We start from the raw sequence: 6,889 nt of genomic DNA, 5'->3' as shown, positions 1-6,889 counted from the left end.
TAACTGATCAACACTTACGTGCATAGGTGGAAGTAAATCTCAATGAAAAGCACACTGGGGGGAAGGGCGGAGGGGATGGGTAAATTCCCACCTATTGGTACAGTCCACACTACCTCGGTGAAGGGCACACTTCCAGCTTTGACTTTCCAAAAACAAAGTAGGTAAAGAAAACATGTGCACCCTGTAATATTCTGAAGTTTTAAAAAATAAGGGAAAAATAGAAGCAGGAATGATGAATTTGGAAGATCTGATATAGATATAATAAGAATAGCAATGGTGCTCACTTCAGCAGCACATATACTAAAATTGGAATGATACAGAGAAGATTAGCATGGCCCCTGCACAAGGATGTCATGCAGATTCGTGAAAGGTTCCATAGATTTCAGCAACAACAACTGCAACAACAACAACAAAAAAGAATAGCAGTGAAGAAAATGCATTGTACACAAAACAAATATGTAAAACTATGACTGTGTTTCCCCAAAAATAAGACCTATGCAAAAAATAAGCCCTAGCAGGATTTCTATGCATTTGTTAAATATAAGCCTTACCCCAATCACAAGACCTAGTAATGGGCGGGGCTATGCAGTTATGCTGCACAGCCACACCATGCATTTTGGCGCGAAGAGGAAGACATCCCCTGAAAATAACCCCTAGTGTGTCTTCTTCAGAAGAAATAAACATAAGGCAGTGTCTTATTTTTGGAGAAACATGGTATCTGGCACATGAAAAGGTACTCAGAATTATTACTTATTAGGAAAATAGATGTTAAAACCTCAATTAGATCCTGGTACACACCTACCAGAATGGTTAAAATTAAAAGACAGACAGCTCCAACTATTGGGAGATTGCGTCTCACACAGACTCAGCATTACTGGTGGGAAAATAAAGCGATTCAAGTCCTTAGGGAAAGGTTCTGTAGTTTCTTTCAAAGGTAAACATGTGTGTACCTTAGACACAGAAATTTTACTTCTAAACAATTATCCTAGAAGTAGGATAACTTTATGAATAAAAATAAATGTCCATTAAGATAATGCTTTCATAGAAGAATATATATATATATATGAATTTCATTAATCATTCACCAAAAAACAGGTATACAAAAGATACGCCGTGGAAGCCTGCTAAGCTGTCAAAGAAACGTATTACTAGCACATCCAGTATCATGAATAAATAGCACAGACAACATGCTGAATGAAACAAGCTGGGTGGAAAATCTCATATACTATCTGGGTCCGTTTGTGTGAAGTTCAGGAATATGCAACCCTAACGATATTTAAAAAACAACAATAAAGTGAGAGGCTGATTGAAAAAGGGCATAAGAGTGGTGCCTTTCTAGGGTCATGGAGATGTATTCTTCCCTGATGGGATGTGAGCTCAAGAAGTGTTTCTATGTGTCAGCATTATACAGGTGAAATGTATTATTTGAAATGTATGTACGTTTGATTTAACAAAAAAGGACAACTAGTATTCATGAATTAATCAAGTGGAAGTTGGGGAGCGGGTGGAAGGACAGTTAAAAAAATAGCAAAATTTTGATCTTGTTGAAACTGAGAGATTTATTTAATAATTCCTCTTTCTTTATATAGATTTGAATTTGTCCCCCCCCAAAAAAACCAGTTAAAATGTCTGAAATAAGAGACTTCATTCTGCATATAGTACTGGCACAGTCGTCCAAGGAGAACTGCTTTCGTTGGCCTGAATTCCACTTTATCCGTTATTAACATGACTCATGTTTTCTTTGTAATTTGCTGTTATTTCTTTGCCAATCCTTTTAACCATCTAAATTTCTTAGTTTTAAGTGTATCTCTTTGAATAGCCATGAGTTGCATTTTGCTTTGTTAGTCAAATTGAATTATTCTTTGCGGGGAGGGACAGGGTGTTGCTCTGCGTGGACTCTGGTCTGAAGTGGCATCATCACAGCTCAGGGCAATCTCAAACTCCCGGGCTCAGTCAATCCTCGGGCTCAGTCAATCCTCTGCCTCAGCTTCCCAAGTAGCTGGACTACAGGCATACACAGCTATAGTTGGCTAATTTTTCTATTTGTTGTAGAGACAGGGTCTCAGTATGACACCTAGGCTAGTCTCAAACTCCTGACCTCAAGCAGTTGTCCCATCTCAGCCTGGTTGGATTACAGACATGAGCCAGATTACCTGGCCAATTTTTCTTGTACAATGTGCAATCGCAAGGCCTGGTGTCTCATACTTGTAATTCCAGCCGTCTGGGAGGCTTTGGTGGGTGGATTGCCTGAAGTTTGGAGTTCCAGACCAGCTTGAGCAAGAGCAAGACCCAGTCTCTACGAAAAATAGAAAAACTAGCCGGGCGTTGTGTTGGGTGCCTGTAGTCCCAGGTACTTGGGAAGCTGAGGCAAGAGGATTGCTTGAGCCCGAGTTTGAGGTTGCTGTGAGCTACGATGCCACAGCACTCTGGCTCTCTACACAGGGCAACAGAGTGAGACTGTGTCTCAAAACAAAAAAAAGGCAACAAAAATATGTGTGATAAACTCACATTATTGATATGACTAATGAGTTTTATTATAATTCTACTGAGTATCGTTTCATTTTTATTATGTCTTTGATGTTGTGATTTGAGCTCACTATGGTTTGGTTATTTTTTTTGATAGAAAGTAGGTGGCTTTGGTACCTTTATATTAATAACCTATATAACGCGAAGTCTCCTCTTTCTTTGGAAACTTCAGCTTTTACTATGAACAATATTGAAATCTGCTTCTTTCCTTACTGCACTTTCTTCTTTCCTCTTTCTCGTTTTCAAATTTTTATCATCAGCCTAATTTCGGTTTTAATATTTGTATGCCTATTTATACTAAACTACCTGATATGTGAATTTCAGTTTATTCCATTATACTTGCTATTAAAATTTCTGAAAATATCAGGGAGTTAGTCCTACTTTCCATTAGTACTTTCCCTTTTCATATTTTTGTTAGTTGTAGAATATTTTATTCCTTAGAGCACATTACAATTACATACTATTGTTCTACCAAGGTTTATCTTCCTCTTTCTACCTTGCTTCGAAACCTCTCGTAGACCTTATAATGAAGTAGTTCTGGTCATTTTGAAGTGGCAGACGTTCATTCTCCACTGGATTCCTGAGAATATACTTATGGGAACGATATTCTCAGAGATCCAGCCTGTTCAAACCTTCATTTGACTGGTTGTCAATTTACATTTAAAGACTATAAAAAATCTTGTGTCATATTTCTTTCCTGAATGTTGTAAAAAATATTTTAGCACTTCCTAACCTAAAAATACATTTTACTGTTTTCTTGGCTTATTTAAAAATTGAAGTAAAACATTAACATTTACCAATTTTTCCCTTTTTAGTGATGAAGCCTCCAAATGCATTCTGGTTTTCAAATTTCAATGCCAAGGGAACTGAGATTCCTATTTCCTTGCAGGCTGTGAGCAAGGGGGTGTTCTCAGTTTCTTGAGGTTCCTATATTCCTTGGCTCAGAACCTCTTCCTCCCTCTTCAAGTTCAGCAATGGCTGTTTGAGTCCTTCTCATGTTCCAAATCTCCTACCTCTCCTCTGACTCATCTTGCCAGCCTTTTTGGTAGTTTGCATCTTTCTGACTAACAGTTCCACCTTCCTCTTACCTTTTTTTTTTTTTTTCCAGCCGGGGCTGGGTTTGAACCTACCACCTCTGGCATATGTGGCCAGCGCCCTACTCCTTTGAGCCACAGGCACCACCCTCCCCTTCTCTTTTTAAGCACTTTGGGATAAAATTAAACCCACCTGGATAATCCAGGGATAATATCCCTATTTTAAAGTCAGTTAATTAGTTACTTAAAGGACATCTGCAAAATCCTTTCACCATAGTACCTAAGTTCATTTTTTGTTCGATGATCTGTATGGCTGCAGTAAGAATTTAGAAGGACGTGTAGAATTCTGCTTCACCTCATACCTAGATGGAAAAACTCACTACATTTCACTTACAAGGCAAATATCTATTAAACAGGCATTGAGATAACGTTTCCACTTTCTATTAAGGCAAAGATCAAAGAATATGATGACATACTCATGAAAGATAAAAGTCAAAGCAACTTAGACCTATTTCTGGCAAGAGTTCAATTGATATTATATTGACAGAGGATAACACGGCAAAACCATAATTGTAAACGTCTCACCTGTTTACCCAAAAATTCTACTTCTAGAATTTTTTCTACAGATATTACATAAGTATGAAATAACTTATATACAAGGTTGTTTACTGCATGTTGATTTTTATAGCAAAATATTAAAAGCAAACCCAACGCCCAGGGGACTAGTTAACAGGTTACAAAACCTGATTACCAATAGAATGCAATCTATAGAATATAAGAAAATGCAAAAAACAACAATGAACTTCTTTATACGCTACTATGAAATGCTAAGCAATACACATTATTTCAAAAAGAAGTAGAAAGCAAGTATTATATGCACTCAGTTAAGCAAAGAGAGAGGAAATATGATATACATTCCTGTCTGTATTTGCTTACGTTTATATAAAATATCTCCAAAAGTATATTAAAGAAACATGATTTATATGTTTAGGGAAGAGGAAATGGTGCTACCTGGCTTAGGGATGGACTATTTTGGAACTTTTGGCATCTTGAATTCTATGAATATATAATATACTCATTAGCTAAATGAATATATACACTGTGTAAATTTTTGTTTTGCCAACACCGTCATTTCTTGAAAGTAAATATTTTTACTAGGGAAGAAGTTGCCTAATGAATGTTGACTATGTCCCAAATAGCTTGCAGAGCACCACACCTCCTGGGCATCATCTCTTTCCTTTGATGTAACTTATATGGGTAGCGGTATTGTCTCCACTTTACAAATGAGAACAGTCAGGGTCAGAAAGATTCGTAATTGCCCAGGGATGCATAGGTGCTAAGACATTTATTTGGCCAGAGTTTGTCCCAGAGCGATTCTATAACACAATTTTAACCACTGCATGATAAGAATACTATACAGCTGAAAAAGTGAAAAGAATACCATCTTAGAATAAAAAACATCCTTCCAGAAAAGTTAAACCTATTGCCCTTCTATTTTGCACTTTGTGTAGAGTGGAAATGGGTACCCAAAGTTTAGGAAATACTGATGGGATGTAGTCGGAAGCTAGATGCTGAAGTCTCTTCTATATCCCACAGGAAGACCCAGCACCTCTCCGTGATAAACTTCAGTGACAGTGAACTTCCCCCTAAAGTGACTTTCTCACAAAGCTGTCCACTCCACGTGTTCTGGTGAATCTCAGTGCTAGAGAGTTGGCTCTACTTTGGTCTGAAATATACTCCCCTGGAAATTTCAGTGCCTTTGTTCTAAGTTCTCCGTGTAAGACCACCATGAAAGGTCAAGTTCATTCCTCTTCCTTTGGACAGCTCTTCAAACTTTCAAAATATTTCCCTTTCGAGTGTAAACCTTCCAAGATTCTTTGTATCTCGCACAATAGGATTTTTAAGTCTTCTGTTTTCATAAACAAGTAATGCTCCTCTGAGGCCCCTACTGCTTGTCAATGTTTTCGAGAGAATATTTCACAAGGAAAAACTGACCAATAAAAAGCAGACAAGGTTATTGCCCTCCGTTGCTGAACACCATCCTATTAACACAGATGAAAATAGATTATCTTTACGACAAGAAGATCAGCTTGCTAACTTGTACTGAGCAGGCAGCCATCCACAGCCTTTAATTACTTTTCACATTTGTGACTTCAGTTTCCTACCACACACGGAAAGAGAGAGAGAGAGAGAGAGAGAGAAGAGAATGAGAAGAAGGATGCCCTTTGTTGCTTCAAGGGGTAAGATTTTAATTTTATACCTATTCCATTTAATTTCTTTTAGAGCCAGTTTGTGGATAAAGGAGGAGGCAAAATTCAGAGAAATAAACAGGGAGAAGTTAAAAATGGGGGAAAAAAAAAAGAAACAGAAAATAGGACCTAAAATGTACACCAGTATTCTTACAGCATTCTTTTTCATTACAGTATTCTTTTTTCATTAATCATATGTCTACTGAAGCATGAGGATTTTTTTCACCAAGCGTTTGAAATACTTTATTAGCATCTAAATTTCAGGCCATTAATAAAATTATATCATTAAGTTATATACTATGCAAAGAGCTAACATTTATTGAAGCATATTATGTGCCAGGAGCTATTATGAGGGCTTTCAAAGAAAGACATTCTTTTATTTCATGACTACCCTACGATATGGATACTATATTCTCTCCATTTTTAAAGATGAAAAAACTGAGGCATGAAGGGGTTAACTAATTTCCCCAAAGTCTCCGAACAAATGATCAAAACAGCTGTTATTCAAAGCCAAGAAGTTCAGTTCTGAAACAAATGACATACTGTGGGTTGTATAACTGTTTTGTAAAGGAGTCACCTGAGTCTATGTTTTTAAAAGGTAAAAATGTTGAAATTCAGGACTACGAAGAAGCAGTCATGGCTGTAGACATTCAATTCAGGCAGAAACTCAGTCATAGAAAGGAGACAATAGGCATGGTGGTTGGGTGCATAGGAGAGAATAGGCATGGTGGTTGGGTGCGTAGGAGAGAATAGGCATGGTGGTTGGGTGCACAGGAGAAAATAGGCATGGTGGTTGGGTGCACAGGAGAAAATAGGCATGGTGGTTGGGTGCACAGAAGAGAATAGGCATGGTGGTTGGGTGCATAGGAGAGAATAGGCATGGTGGTTGGGTGCATAGGAGAGAATAGGCATGGTGGTTGAGTGCATAGGAGAAAATAGGCATGGTGGTTGGGTGCATAGGGCTTCCTATGGTGGTTGGGTGCACAGGAGAGAATAGGCATGGTGGTTGAGTGCATAGGGCTTCCTATGGTGGTTGGGTGCATAGGAGAGAATAGGCATGGTGGTTGAGTGCATAGGGCT

The 6,889-nt window shown here is 38.0% G+C and overlaps 1 non-coding gene across 1 annotated transcript; it reads left to right on the top strand.

Moving 5' to 3' along the window:
- The first annotated feature begins 276 nt into the window (after positions 1-276).
- On the top strand, positions 277-383 carry LOC111723090. Its single transcript, XR_002771709.1, has one exon. It is a non-coding gene; the product is annotated as a U6 spliceosomal RNA (small nuclear RNA).
- The last annotated feature ends 6,506 nt before the right edge of the window (positions 384-6,889 follow it).

Source organism: Otolemur garnettii, unplaced genomic scaffold, assembly GCF_000181295.1.
Source record: "Otolemur garnettii isolate 467f Iridium unplaced genomic scaffold, OtoGar3 scaffold00007, whole genome shotgun sequence".
Classification (NCBI taxonomy): domain Eukaryota; kingdom Metazoa; phylum Chordata; class Mammalia; order Primates; family Galagidae; genus Otolemur; species Otolemur garnettii.
This window is presented reverse-complemented; position numbering and strand designations above follow the sequence as displayed.